The sequence below is a fragment of the Herpailurus yagouaroundi genome, unplaced genomic scaffold (assembly GCF_014898765.1).
Source record: "Herpailurus yagouaroundi ecotype Mexico unplaced genomic scaffold, PumYag 185, whole genome shotgun sequence".
Taxonomy (NCBI): domain Eukaryota; kingdom Metazoa; phylum Chordata; class Mammalia; order Carnivora; family Felidae; genus Herpailurus; species Herpailurus yagouaroundi.
In genome coordinates, this window is record NW_024412416.1 from 24,064,072 (window position 1) to 24,079,256 (window position 15,185).

Below are 15,185 nucleotides of genomic sequence, written 5' to 3' on the forward strand. Positions count from 1 at the left end.
TCTGTTAAGCAATGCATTTAAATAATTTTCTCTTTAATTCTTAAGATAAAATGGTTGTGATACCTGATTAAGCTTCCCAGCTTTCACTTTGTGCATTGACTGATATCTGTCAGTAACCTTGACACAAGAAAACTCTTGACCGGGGTTTAAGTGACTGGGCTAAGACTTACACATGGCCTCCTCCACTTTAATGTGCCATACATACCTGAAGGGAAGAAGGGATGGCATGAAAGGCCTTGTAAGGCCACCTATGGAAGGAAACTGGTACTATATCAGACTTTGTTCATTAAATCAAAGGATTTGGATTGGAGATACTACTTTTCTTGGAAGTTTACCTCAGTTGATCAGCTTTTGTAGTGTTTTTGTGCTTTGCGTGATCAGAGTAGGTGATGTGATTCTGGAATAATCATCACAACCTACCAGTAAGTATTTACTTATACATTGTTAAAACTAGAGGAGATTTCATATTTGAGATAGGTTGTTACTTAAAATAAAGGCGACTTATACCCTAAAATGTCATTGACACTATTGAGCACAAATTATATCCAACTGTATCACTTAGTGATATACTGTTAAGTGTTTAAAAAAGTGGACAGTCTCTTCCAGTTAGATAATTAAGGGATGCTCACATATGTAGGTAAAGATTGAGTTGGTTATGCAACAGTGAAGTAAATTTTAAAAGGAAGAGGAAGGAGGTTTTTAGGTTTTACTGCTAACTTTTCAACTAGAAAATGAATCAGTCCTTATTGATTGTAGGAGTTAGCTTATAAAATACTAGTTAAAGATTGATATTAACTCCTTAATAACTTAAGACTGGTAGATTGGGGGTGCCTGGGTGGCTCAGTCAGTTAAGCGTTTGACTTTGGCTTAGGTCATGATCTCACGGTTCTTGAGTTTAAGCCCCACATCAGGCTCTGTGCTGACAGCTCAGAGCCTGGAGCCTGCTTCAAATTCTGTGTCTCCCTCTCTCTCTGGCCCTTCCCCTCTTGAGCTCTGTCTCTCTCTCTCTGTCTCTCAAAAATAAATAAACATTAAAAAAATTAAAAAAATAAAAGACTGGTAGATTGGTTGTGCCTTCTCATTTGATTTTACCAACAGAGGTTGTGTGCATGTCACCATTTCCATCTTTGATTTTTTTTTTTATTTTTTTAAAGATTTTATTTTTATGTAATGTCTGTGCCCAATAGGGGGCTCCAAATCATGACCCTGAGATCAAGAGCAGTCCTATCTATGCTTTACTTAGTAAGCCAGCCAGATGCCCCCCTGTTTCCATCTTTTAAATCATGGCCTTTAAACCAGTAGCCTCCCAAGGAAAAGGGACCCTCAAAATTACTGCAGTTAATGTCATCAAATTTATATTGTCTCTCCCAGGGTAGTGTTTAGTATTAATGGACACTATCAGGTAGAGAACATAAAGTAGCCAGGTCTTCCTTGGTTTAGGAGATGTACAATACAGATGTGATACTTAAGAGATTGTGAATGTTACAAAGAAACATCTTGGTTACAGAACCCCAGGCAAAGTACTTTATCTGGGTCTCTGGAGGCAAGCCATTCTGTTAAGATAAAATTTATTGTGATATAGTTGATAGGTAACTTTTGTTCTAAGAGTTTTGTGGGTGGTATGCAAAGAGCCTTGTTTTCTTTGCAGTTGACTCTCTGGACCAAATTTTGAATAATTTGTGGTACTTTCTCTGTTTTGGAGGAAAACTTTGCTATTTGGGTAGATCTGCTGACATGGATGGCTCTTAGATTTTGACATGAGTGATTGTGCACCATATACAAAGAAAACCTGTTCTCTAATATCTCCTTAAGTAATGATGACGGCGTCTTTTGCAAGTTAGAGGTGAGTGAAAAGAACTCTAGATTCTGCAAGATGTTTTCTTCTAATGGATATTTTGATTTGGTTATAATGTACTCTGCCTAGAACTTCTTGAATTATTTGATAACCTTGATCGTGGAACATAAATTGAAAAAATACTTATTAGCATAGATATATAATTGCATGTTAAGTGTAAAATGTGGATCTTTTGCTATGGATTGCTAGATCTAAGCTTCTACCAAGAGTTCCAATGCAACACATAATACCATAAAAGTTTTCAAACTTCCATGGCAGTAAATACTTGTCCCTTAGGATTTTTCGATTGTGCTTTCAAATTAGTTGTACATTATATCTAAAACACATTTGGGCAGTGACTTCTTGATTTCCTGGTCACATTTATTAACAGTAACTTCATAAATATGTATGCATTGCATATCAATATAAGTTTTCATTGTGGTTTAAATTACAGTTTCAAATAGAATTCTGGGATTTAATAGTTCTGCTTTCTTAAATCTTTAAGTTATTTGTAGTATTCTGTGTTTATGCTATGATAGGTAAACTAGACTTAGTATAACTGTATAAAAAGTAATGTTGCTTCCTCCGTCCTTTGTAAACTCACTGCTCTTTAATCATGTCAAATTTTAGAAGTTCTGTACATTTTTGTCACCTTCATTAATATATAATTGATCAAGAATGTCATGTAATTTTAAGATATACTACATGATGGTTTGCTGTACATTCACATTGTGAAAAGATTACTACAATAAGATAAGTTATACATCCATCACTTTACATAGCTACCATTTCTTTTTTGTGTTTGTGTGGTGAGATCATTTAAGATCTACTCTTGGAAAATTTCAAATATTATAATACGTTAACAATGGTCCCCATGTTGTATATTAGATCCCTAGAATTTACTCACCTTATAATTAAAAGTCTATACGTTTGATCAATATCTTCCCATTCTCTATACCCATAGGCCCCTGGCAACCACCATTATATTCTGTTTCTAAGAGTTTAACTTTCTCAGGTTTCACATATAGATGATATCAGAAGTCTTGTAACTTTTGTAAATCTGTTTTATTTTTTGTAGGTCTTAACTTATAGTAGAATAATATAAGTAATTTATGGAATTATGTGACAACAGTAATGCTTGTGTAGAATTTTCATAATCTGATTTCAAAGATTAGGAAAAACACTATTGTTCTTTTTTCAAATAAAACTTAATGATTTTATCTATTAGATCATATAAAGTTTTAAAATACATGTTACCCAGTTGATAACACATTGCCAGATTGTTACTCCTCTTTGCATTTCAGTCCCATTGGGACTGGCTATTCATTTAATAAATCTCAATATTTGAATTATATTAAATAAGTAACGGAAGTCATGTTATCATGGGTTTTTTGTATTGCAGTTTTTTCAGTCTTATGAAGTGCCCTTTTGTCCACATAGTTGATGACTCTGAAAGGAGGAGAGAATTTAACCACTCAATTTTCTGACATGTCACTGTGGATCCTACCCAGTAGTTTCTCAAGGAGGCTTAAAACTGTATTAGCTGCATTTAGGACAAACGTAAACCACTACAGGTAAACTAACCTTTTAAAGAAAAGTAATAGTGCATTACAGAGGCCTTGGCTAGGTTCATGATGACACAGGACCTTGTCTGAACATAATGATTTTAAAATTTGAGCTTAAATGACACTCTGAAATCTAGTCAATGTGCCTCAGTAGACTTTACAGAGAACATTATTTTCAATAGAAAATTTTGGCTTACTGTGCAAACTTTGAATACTTAGAAATGGCAGGTGTAGCAGTATACTTTGCCAGTTCCTTAGACATCCTTTTTTCTTTAAGTGTTTATACATATTCTGAGCTCATTATTTTTTCCCTTTTTTTAAAACATATATGCTGTTGAAAGCAAAAAAGGAAGCTCATCCTTAGATCCCAGAAGGTACATGCATATGCTGAGTGGAAGCAAGGACATGTAAAAAGGGAGACTACTACTTCTTGGATCACACATTGGATGACAGAGATGTTTAAGTGATGATGTCCAGGAAAATGGGGAACTAATATTTATGGAAAATATATTATGAAATACAGTGAGTATGGTAAGTGTCTTCAAATGGACACCATTGGTGTTTGAGGACAATTTTTTAGTTTTTCTTTAGTTGTCTGCAATGATCAATGGGTATAGAGCCTATCACACAGTAGATGTTTAAGAAATGTCAGAATTACTATTTTTTTTTAATTTTAGGATGCAAGATTTTAGATTCATTATAGTTCCTTCCATATAGTGTAATGTCTGTGATTATAATCTATGCCTATCTAATATGTATCTCCATATCTTACCAGGGAAGTAGTTAGTTTTTCCTAATTAGGAGCCAGTCAAAACTATTTGCTGTGTCTTGGGTCTTGTTTTAGTGAAGCTAGGTACCTTGTCAAAGTTTACCTTTCAGTCATTTTTGGTTAAAAAAAAAAAGGAAATTAAAAAAATTCTGTTTGATTTTACAGGGGTAAGAAGATCTCTTTCTTAGTGAGATGATGAAGACCCAATAAGAGAGCAATATTTGAAATCCATTTCCAAGGATATGTTTGTTCTATATGTGAATGTTGATTTACAGCTTCAGGTGTTAATGCAGCAAGTCCATCTCCGCCAAAAGTGAGTAGGCTGTATAGGCTGTATAGGACAGCTACAGTATACTTCATTCAACTTCTCAAACGATAGATGAAGAGACCTCAAGGGACTTTTTCCTTATACTAAAAGGCATGTGGCATTTTGGCCCTGGTATTCTCTGGTGACAGGAATGTAGACTGAAAGAAACAGTTCCACTAGTTTGTTCTGCATTCCGTTTCACCTCAGTTTGTCTCTGGAATCCATGTTGCTAACATCATGTATTTGTTGTTGTTGTTGTTGTTTATAATTTATTGTCAAGTTAGCTAACATACAGTGTATACAGTGTAGTCTTGGCTTCAGGAGTAGATTCTTGTGATTCATCACTTGCATACAACACCCAGTGCTCATTCTAACAAGTGCCCTCCTCAATGCCCATTACCCATTTTCCCCAGCCTCCCAAGCCCCAATCCTCATCAACCCTCAGTTTGTCCTCTGTGTTTAAGAGTCTCTTATGGTTTGCTTTTTGCCTATAATTTAGGAAGCTCTAATGTGGAATAGAAATGGTTAGTAGAAGACTTGACTGGGTTAATTTTCTTTGGTGAGCAAGATTAATCTTAAAAAGTAGAAGAGGCAGCCAAGACTCAAGAAAAAGCCTCTTAGATCAACCAGATGTTTGATTTTGAATTATTTTTGGTAGATTTACATCTGGTGACGATAATACAATGAGCTAGAGGGATTAGATATTTGTACATCTGAATTCATTGGGCTATCTGTTCCCATGTTACATAAAATTTATTTGTAGTATTTACAGAATTTTTCCCCTTTTTAAATTGTTATTTTAATTCCAGTTAACATATAGGATAATATTAGATTCTGGTATACAATGTTGTGATACAGCTTTTCCATACATCACTAAGGTCTCACAAATGCAGTCCTGAATTCTCCTCACCTGTTTAACCTATACTCCTACCCACCTCCCCTGTGCTGTGATAGCAGAAATAAAGTTAAAAAGTACAGTTCTTGATATTAGTAATTTTATTGTCTATTAGGAAACCTGTATCAGGAAAAGCAGTGTCTGCTCTATTCTTTCCATGATATAATTTTGATTATATTACCATACCAATTTGGTTTGTTGTATCCAAGATCTTAGAGCTCCTTCAGAATCATCAGTGCTGTGTAGACTTTTTACTGGAGTCTGTGTTTCATCAGTTTGATCTGTCTTAATTTTATTTGACCATTTACATTGATTCTCACTTGACTTGAATATTTTGAGTTAATATTTTGAGACTCAATGTGGTCTAGGTCCTTAAAATATTTGAATATTTCATTTTTCAGTTTGGATGATATGTTTGTAGAAGTGGATCATAAGCTATTTAGTTCTAAGACAGCAAAGATCTTGATATAATTCTGGCACATTCTTGGGGTTTTATTGTCTTTAGTTTTTCCCCATATTTTCACCTTAATTCTGTGTCAGTTGAATTATATTGCTATTATTTAACTTACATTGTTCCATAAAGATGATCATCATTCTCCTAAGCTAAAAGATAATTGCATTATTAGAGATGTACTGTCTGAAGGTATTAATCCTTTTACAGAGTTGTAGTAGTTGTTGGGAAAGACCTTGACTGGATTTATGATGAGTTATGTTTACTGAGTATGATGAAGTGAAACTCAGTGTGAGTACTCTGAAGTCCAGCCTAAGTGTCAACCCAAATACTTAGGACATAAATATTCTGAAAATAAGTTCTTGCACTGTAAATTTTGCAAGATATTTTGAGCAATATTGTGCATATTAGGAAGAATGGAACTGTAGGTTTTTCCAGTGAACTAAAGAGAGGTGGATTCTAAATTCCACTACTGCAGTTTCCTTTTGTAGAGTTATCTTCTGTGTTTGTAGCATTTGTATATCTCACCTTCATCTTTTTCATTATGAGTTTCAAGTGATGAATTTAAGAGAGTAAAAACTTGGTAGCTACTATGCTTTTTTCTTTATATTACATACTACTATAATCATTTAGTTCCAACCTCATAGCTGTTTCCTGAGAGCATGTCCCTAAGCTATGAGGCAGCTCCAAGTACAATATGAATAAGAAATTGCTAGTTTGTTGTCGAGACACTGATTTGGTCTAAAATAAGACTTGTGTGTTCAGCAGAATGCTAAAGATACATTGAGATGAATTACTTTATTTTTGTGTGTGTGCACACTTCATTTTCTTAATTTATTTTTTAATTTACATCTAAGTTAGCATATAGTGCAACAATGATTTCAGGAGTAGATTACTTAATGCCCCTTACCCATTTAACCTATCCCTCCTCTCAGAATCCCTCCAGCAACCCTCTGTTTGTTCTTTAAGAGTCTCTTATGTTTTGTCCCCTTCCCTGTATTTATATAATTTTTGCTTCCCTTCCCATCTGTTTTGTATCTTAAATTCATCATATGAGTGAAGTCATGTGACATTTGTCTTTCTCTGACTAATTTTGCTTAGCGTGATACCCTCTAGTTCCATCCACGTAGTTGCAAATGGCAAGATTTCATTCTTTTTGATTGCCGAGTAATACTCCATTGTGTGTATATGTGTGTGTACACACACACACACACACACACACACACACACACACACACATCTTTATCCATTCATCTGTTGATGAACATTTGGGCTCTTTCCATACTTGGCTGTTGTTAGTAGCACTGCTATAAACACTGGGGTGTATGTGACCCTTCGAAACAGCACACCTGTATCCCTTGGATAAACATCTATAGTGCATTTGCTGGGTTGTAGGGTAGTTCTATTTTTAATTTTTTGAGGCACCTTCATACTGTTTTCCAGAGTGGCTGCACCAATTTGCATTCCCACCAGCAGTGCAAAAGAGATCCTCCTTTTCCCCATCCTCACCAACATCTGTTGTTGCCTGAGCTGTTGAAGTTAGCCATTTTGACAGGTGTAAGGTGGTATCTCATCGTGGTTTTGATTTGTATTTCCCTGATGATGAGTGATGTGGAGCATTTTTTCATGTGTCGGTTGGCCATCTGGATGTCTTCTTTGGAGAAGTGTCTATTCATGTCTTTTGCCCATTTCTTCACTGGATTATTTGTTTTTTGGGTGTTGAGTTTCATAAGTTCTTTATAGATTTTGGATACTAATCCTCTATCTAATACGTCATTTGCAAATATCTTCTCCTATTCCATTGGTTGCTTTCAGTTTTGCTAATTGTTTCCAGATGGATTACTTTAGTTGTCTTAATAAATTAATGACCTTTCTGTATCTTGGCAAGACATAGATGGGGACTTAGAAGTTTTGACTCTTTGTGATTTAAGGGGATGAAATTGACATTTTGCAGTTGTTGATACTGAGCCCTAGAGATGATATGCTAATAAGTACCATGCATTTTTTTTACCTGAATTTTTGAATCAGGTCTTTAATCTTACATTTTTCTTTAATATTTATCTTGTATAAGTAATGGACTTTTTGTTACCATGATTGTTATCGTGATTGGTATTCCATGATTAGGTCCTTGTGATTTGCTGATAGTCGTTATTATAAGGGAGTTGAGTAGTAATTAAACAGGTAATTTAGGAAAAACCTTTATAAAGATGTACCATTGATAGTTGAATATATCAAGATATTATCCTTAGTCACTTAATTTGTTAAGGGGTGTGTGTGTGTGTGTGTGTGTATGTGCGTGTGTGTGTGTGGTCTGTGTGTATAGATAATGTGGGTGTTGATACTGTGAGAAGTGATAGTTTATAGTGAAAAGCTGTTGGGGTTCAGAAAAATTACAATTTTCTTTAAGAAGAATGGTGAACAAGTCTTTTCTAAGGTCTTTACTTTATCAAGTCCCTGTTTCCCTGCCATAAATTTTAGTATGTTTATAAACCTCATACTTGTTTGACTTAATGTTCCTGATCCTGTCCAGTAGGGATATGCTGGATGGATTGAGAGAAATGAGTTACCCTTTCTAGTAACTGAATTTGATTAAAAGCATACATTTGAATGAGGAAGGAAGGGAATACTCATTGGAGTCTGTTGAAGAGTAGTGTTGACTAAAGGTCATTTGATTTTGGATGTTTGGTACAACCTATGGTAGTCAGTTATTACTGGGAGAAAGCAAGCAGTGGTAGTTGCTGGCTTAGCCCTTTCCAAATAGTCCCATTCTCGTGTGCTGTTTCTTTATAGGTGATTGAAAGAAAACCCCCATAATTGGAATCCCTAGAAGATGATCAGGATTTATTTTTGTTTTGGAGGGGGTAAGTTGGCTTTATGGTCAGACTCCTTGTTTCTTGAATCTGATGATAGTGTTCATTCCTACAAAGGGATTCTGAGGTTAAGTCTAGCTGATTTATGTATGGTTGGAGCACTTTGGTGAGAGCAATAGAAGGAATGAATTAGCAATAGATGGTGAGAGCATTGGTGGAAGAAAGGAAGATAAGAAGGAAAAATACATGGTTTCAGTGATTGTAACGTGTCCGTAGCGTTATATAAGTGTGAAGGATACCTGTAAATTGAAAACAGTGTTTGGATTCTTTCAGTTGCTGGCAAGAGGAAAGCTGCCCTTTTTGAATATTGGACCAGTGGGGGTTGGTTAGGAATCAGAATTACTAACATTTACCTGCTACTTTGTCATTAACAGCAGTGTATGAGTTTCAGCCAGCTTTGCCATGTTAGATTCTGTGTCTTTTCTTGAGATGAATAGGCAGTATTGTGTCTTATGTTGAAATTACTGTGATTAGCAAGATGTGCTGATCAAATATGGTCATTATGCAGTTATTGGAATAGGTAGAGTTGTATATTTCTAGACGGTCTAGATTAAATCAGACTTTCTCCAACTTCAGTACACATGAGAATCACCTGGAGGGCCTGTACAGTTTGTGTAAGAGTTTCTGGTTCAGCGTAGGTCAAGGTCTGAGAAGTTGACATATGCTGATAAGAAACAACTGAGTTTTATTCAGACAACTAATTGCCAGTATACATTTAAATTATGTACTTAATTTGAGGAAGTAAATTTCTTTTTGATAATGGATCAAGTACAAAAATATTCACCAAGTTCACATTGGATAAAAATGACCAATAAACAAAAATTTACAGAGAGCCATTAATGTTTAAAAAAACATTTTAAAAGTAGATGTGATCTCTGAATAGTGTGTTGATTTTCTGGACCTCATAACTTCTGCCTAATACTTTTACTTTTGTGGGAAGATTTATCTGGTTTATGTTCTGTTGGTCACAGAACTGCATAACTTGAATTATTTGCATTATAGGCATATGTTTGTGTTTGTGTGTTTAGACTTTATTTTTAAGTAATCTCTACACAGCAAAGAACTCAACCTTACAACCCTGAAATCAAGAGTTGCACACTCTACCAACTGAGCCAGCTAGGAGCCCTAGTTTGGTTTTATTTTAAGCATCCACTTCTGTATCATTTTAAGTAGGCCAGAAACTGCCACTACCCGTGAACTTCTGGGTGTTGAGTTTGGGGTTGAGTCTGTTTTATGGAGAAATTTCAGTAAATATATTATAGCTTATCTGTGAATACTTTGGCAGCTGTATTTGGTTATTGATACCTGCTTTTTATAATGGTGCTTATTTATGGGAATAGTGTTAATAACGGACTGTCTGTGTTTACTTATAAACATCGAAAAGTAGCCAGGGATTTCTCCAAGCTTGAAAATGCTGAAGAATATAGATATAGGTCAAATCAGAGTCATTCCTCCATGATATAGCAAATAAAGAACTGAGAATTGGAACGAGAGGACTTTTTTTCCTGTGGCTTGGAGTGAAGAAGAAATTACATAAGATATTTTAAAATTGTGACATGATTTCTGAAAATAAGTTATTGCAGTGAAATTGGTTTTCTTATTTTTGAATAAGAATATTTGGGGAGTTTTTCTTAATTACATCTTGTATAAGGTATAACCTTCTCTAATGAGATTGGACAATGGTTTTGTATTTGAAAGAGATGGAGTGTTTTTTTCAACTGAGTGAATGATGGCCCTATGTGATGGCAAAGTAATAGAAATATTTCATCCCTCAAAGATTGCTGAAGTCACGGGGAAGAAACAATGCATAAAAACCCCAGTTTAACTAATAATATTTTTCTTTGTCTAAGATTATATATAGCATGATTCATAAACATGGTTATAAGAAGGCATAGTGGACTTAATTTTCTCATATTCTTCCCTTATAGGGAGAGCAAAGAATATTAATGCTTCACTAGAAAGTCTTGGTGTCCTTACTGTTGTTTCTCCCAAGACCTGGCATAATAATTGGCATATGGTAGAAGTTTGGATAGTTAGTAATTTTTGTTATATTGGTATATTGTTATAATAGTTATTTGTTAAATTAATGCATAAGTGAAGAAAAGCACGAAATTTTCCTTTTATTGTATAGGCAAAGTGTGGCTTCAGTTTAAAGCTCAAATTTCTCATGTTTTATAATGGTTTGAGTCACAAAACACTGGCATTTTTTGTACTACTTTGCTGAGGGTACAAAATTATTTATTTTTTTATTAATTTTTTTTAATGTTTATTTATTTTTGAGAGAGACAGAGACAGAATGCGAGTGGGTTAGGGGCAGAGAGAGAGGGAGACACAGAATCTGAAGCAGGCTCCAGACTCTGAGCTGTCAGCACAGAGCCCAACGGGGGACTCGAACTCATGAGCTGTGAGATCATGACCTGAGCCAAAGTTGGGCACTCAACCGACTGAGCCACCCAGGTGCCCCCACAAAATTATCTTAAACGCAACTTGATTTTCTGTTAATTAGAGAGTGCCAAATTTTTTGTGGGGGCATGGAAGAAAGAAAAAATGTATTCCTTAAGGTTGTCTACTTTTTTATTGGGTACTTACACCTGTTTCAGTATAGCGCACAGGAGAATAAATCTTCTATGTTTAAATTTTTCAAAAAGGACATTTTCAGTTGAACTTACATTTGTGCAGATTTCTTAGAAATCAAGAGAACATTGTTGAGGAGTATATGACCGTTTACTTGTCAGTATATAACAGAGTACTTGGCCAGATAAAAATGTGAAAATGTATCATTATTTTGGTTGGCAAAATATATTGGCTATTTATTCTCTTGGTTTTAGTAATGTACACAAACATCTTCTACAACCCTGTAAAAGAAAAGACTTGGAACACTTGTATTCAAAATGACAAAACATGTACAGATAATTCAAAGAAGAAAATACTGGCAAGTAAGCATGTGAAATGTCTCCGAATCGTTCATAAACACCCTTTAAAAATCATTGTATGATCATGTGAATCAATTTTACATAGATGTAAAAAGGTAATGCCAACTAGGTGAGAAAGTGGGTGTCATTCGTGGACATAAATGGAACCCAAGAAACATGGACAAGGATTTCATCCAGAAACTTAGAAAATTTATTGGACAATAGACAACTGTTCAAGCTTCATTAGATAGCAGTTCTGAAGCTACCTTTCTAGATGACTTTTGTTGTTGTAATTGTCGTATTTTAACTGTATTAAAGCTTCTAACTGATCCCCTTACTTCTAGCTTCAGATTCTCTGTTTCATCTGTCTGCCAGAGCAGTATTTGGGAAAGATATGACAAACCAAGTCACATTTCTTCAAAAATCTGCATTTGGCATGTTTTTAAGAGTATTAGAAATAAGCAATAATCAGAGAAGAGGACAAAGATTATATAAACTGATAATAGAGGATCTTTTGCCACTGTCAAAACTGGAAATTTGCCACTTTTAGTCACTGAACATTTGGATTCCTAAATTTTGTGCCCTACGACTCCCCTGATATGAATCTCACGAAATCTTGTGCAGCAAGAAACAATGAGATTATAATCCAAGATGATTTAAGATACTGTGCAAACGTTTTTGCCACTGACATGAACAGGAGAGTATATCCTGAGAGCCTCTGCATTGATCAGATTGTAGTTTTCAAATTTTTCTGGAGTATCCTGAGCAATTATACTTATGGACTGCTATGAAGCCTAAACATCATGCTGATTCAAGGGGTCTTTGACCAGGACCTTCCTGTAGAGACACTCCCTAGATCTTGTATTCTATATTTATTTCGTGGTCCAACATGATTAGCACAGCATCTCTAATTCCAAATTAGTCCCCAGAATGCAAATGTATGAAGTTATCTACTGAATTGAAATAATTTCAAGTGAATGGCACTTGTAGTATTGGTTTAGAATGGACAATCTCAAGTAAATACAAGACAGCATTCTAGGAATATATGGAATGAAAGGGAAGGACAACACATCCCAACTTGAGCTAGAAGCTTCACCAACTACAAAATCACAGCAGCAAATAGAGATATATACTGTCCTGAAATTCATCTTGCTTTTCAAAAATTTTATTTCATTGGCAATCTTTGGATTTGGTAAAAATCTCAGTATTTTTTCTATGGATTACCAATTTACCATAAAAATATTTAATAGTAAGAGCCTTGTATACGTGACTTTAATACATACATGATAAACACAAATTTTTTTTTCACCTCACACACCATTTTAGGAATGTAAACTTATTAACTAATTACTGGACATATAGAGCTTAAGAATAAATGCTTAAGAAAATTGTGATTGGGTAATGGTATTGAAATCAATATAAAATAGTCAGTGAAGGATGAATATGTATGAACTGTTCATTGGATGTTAGTGAAAAGAATGAAATTCAACATGTAATAGTTTATTGTATTTTATTCTTTCTTTGCTTTATCTTTCTTGCACTCTGATGCTCAAGCACAGAGACTACAGTTATAAACAAATCTATTGTTTTTAAAAATGGTTGCTGTGATAATAGAGCTGGTTTCCTAGGTGAGTTTTTAAAAGCATGTTTGGTAAAACTGCCTTCTGGAAAAGATTTTAGAAAGGAATGAGGCCATTTTGTAAAGATACATATGCTATATTCATTGTTTGAATGTTTATGGATAAGGGGAGAGGAAATGGACATGAGGAATGTTTAATATATTAATCAGGAAAAAAGTAAGGCACTAGTTATTAATGTTTATTTTGAGAATATACTGTATGAAATAACTAAATATAATTGCGTTGTGACTTTAAGGTATTGTGATTAAGTTTGCTAACATTTAGAAGAAATATTTTTAATACATGATTATAAAAATAGAACTGTTAGAATACCTTTGAATGATACACATTTAGAATCATTTGATTGAATGATTTTTGAGTGGCTTTTGGTGCGGGGCAAGGATTGTTCTGTATGCAGCTGTTACACAAGAAATCTTATTAAGGCTGTTCTGTGTGGTTGTAGATGTTATTCTGTAAATATTTGTTAATATCTTTATGGTATGTTAATGTTTCTGTGGTATGAGATTTAATTCCCATGATGGAATTACTGCATAAGAGTCCAGCTTCTATGCATGTTTAGGATTTGATGGGCTTTTTTATTGCTATGTATGTAATGGAAAAAGTACTGTGTTAAACCATCCTATTAATCATGGAGATGACTGATATTTGGGGCATTTTAAATGTTAGAATATAATTTTGGTTGTCGAGAGGAGTTTTTAGACTGCCTTATTTGTAGTAGGCAAATAAAAGCAGAATTTAGAAGGTAGAGAACAGGGAATTTTGGAGGGCTATACGTATATGCATATGTGCAGAAACAGTTCTTGAATAGCCTAGAGGCTTTACTCGATGCTCAGAAGTTGGGAATCGACATATATTTTATTAATCCTGTGATGTTAAATAGGTGTAGTTTGTTGTTGTTTTTTTCCAATAGAATTGTTAAATTGCCTCAACATTAATTCCTTTTCAGTAAGATTATACTTTTTTTTAAAGTGTTATATACAATGTAATGTTCTTTACCATCTAATTCTCTACCTACATAGACATCACTGTAAATACATATCAACTTATACGGATAGACATTTTTGTTTGACAAAAATGATATTATATCTTGCCTCTGTGTTCATTGCATTATTAGGCTCAAATTGTAGGGTGGAATAAATGTGCAGTGTCTAGTATAATATCTCACATTGTTTTTTATAGAAGATTCATCATAGTGGAAATGTCATTTTAACTGTGGGTCTGCCTTTGTTTATGGTTTTTAGATATGTTTGTATGCAAATAGGAAATACAATTACTAGAAAAATCTCTACATGTGGTTAAACATAATAGGTTAGAAAAGTTTTCATTTGCCAGTGTAATTTGACTTTTAATAATTGAATTGTTCTTGCTTTAAAATACTACATAAAATAGTATAGGTGATTTACAAGTTTTTATTAGAGATGTTTGTAATGGTCTGTCAAATCTATGTTCTTAAAAGGATGGGCTGATCAAAGAAAAGTTTTATATAATGTGTATAATTAGACACAGTTATTATGTTTTCTTAAAGCCGAGGAATAATTATATCAGCATGTTTTGTAAATATGTAGAATGAAAAATTTGCATAACAGCTGTCAGATTATGTCTGAGTAAATAATTGAGCAGCTGAAGTTCAGGATATTTTGTTAGAGTGTTCTGTGTGTAAAACAGGATAAAATAATTTTTACTTTAAACTTTTATTCCTTAATTTTACAGGGGTTGCATTCATATACATATGTATATATACCCACAGGTGTATTGTATATGTATATATAAGACAACTGTTTATTAAAAATTATACAATAGGAACACCTTTTGGCCAAATAATTATCACTCGGCTTTAATCTGTTCTTTGTGTTGTTTGATGGTGGATAATACAGGGTGTTGTTCATGAGCTTTAGTTGCTGGGGATACTGTTAAATGGCTAGTTAAGTTATAGACCGACGTT

At 34.1% G+C, this 15,185-nt stretch overlaps 3 non-coding genes across 3 annotated transcripts; all 3 read left to right on the forward strand.

The window, feature by feature from the left end:
• The first annotated feature begins 3,460 nt into the window (after positions 1-3,460).
• LOC121042655 (small nucleolar RNA SNORD107) lies at positions 3,461-3,533 on the forward strand. Its single transcript, XR_005796370.1, has one exon. It is a non-coding gene; the product is annotated as a small nucleolar RNA SNORD107 (small nucleolar RNA).
• Positions 3,534-6,063: 2,530 nt separating this feature from the next.
• On the forward strand, positions 6,064-6,130 carry LOC121042652 (small nucleolar RNA SNORD64). Its single transcript, XR_005796368.1, has one exon. It is a non-coding gene; the product is annotated as a small nucleolar RNA SNORD64 (small nucleolar RNA).
• A 2,560-nt stretch (positions 6,131-8,690) lies between these two features.
• LOC121042654 (small nucleolar RNA SNORD108) lies at positions 8,691-8,761 on the forward strand. Its single transcript, XR_005796369.1, has one exon. It is a non-coding gene; the product is annotated as a small nucleolar RNA SNORD108 (small nucleolar RNA).
• Positions 8,762-15,185: the final 6,424 nt, after the last annotated feature.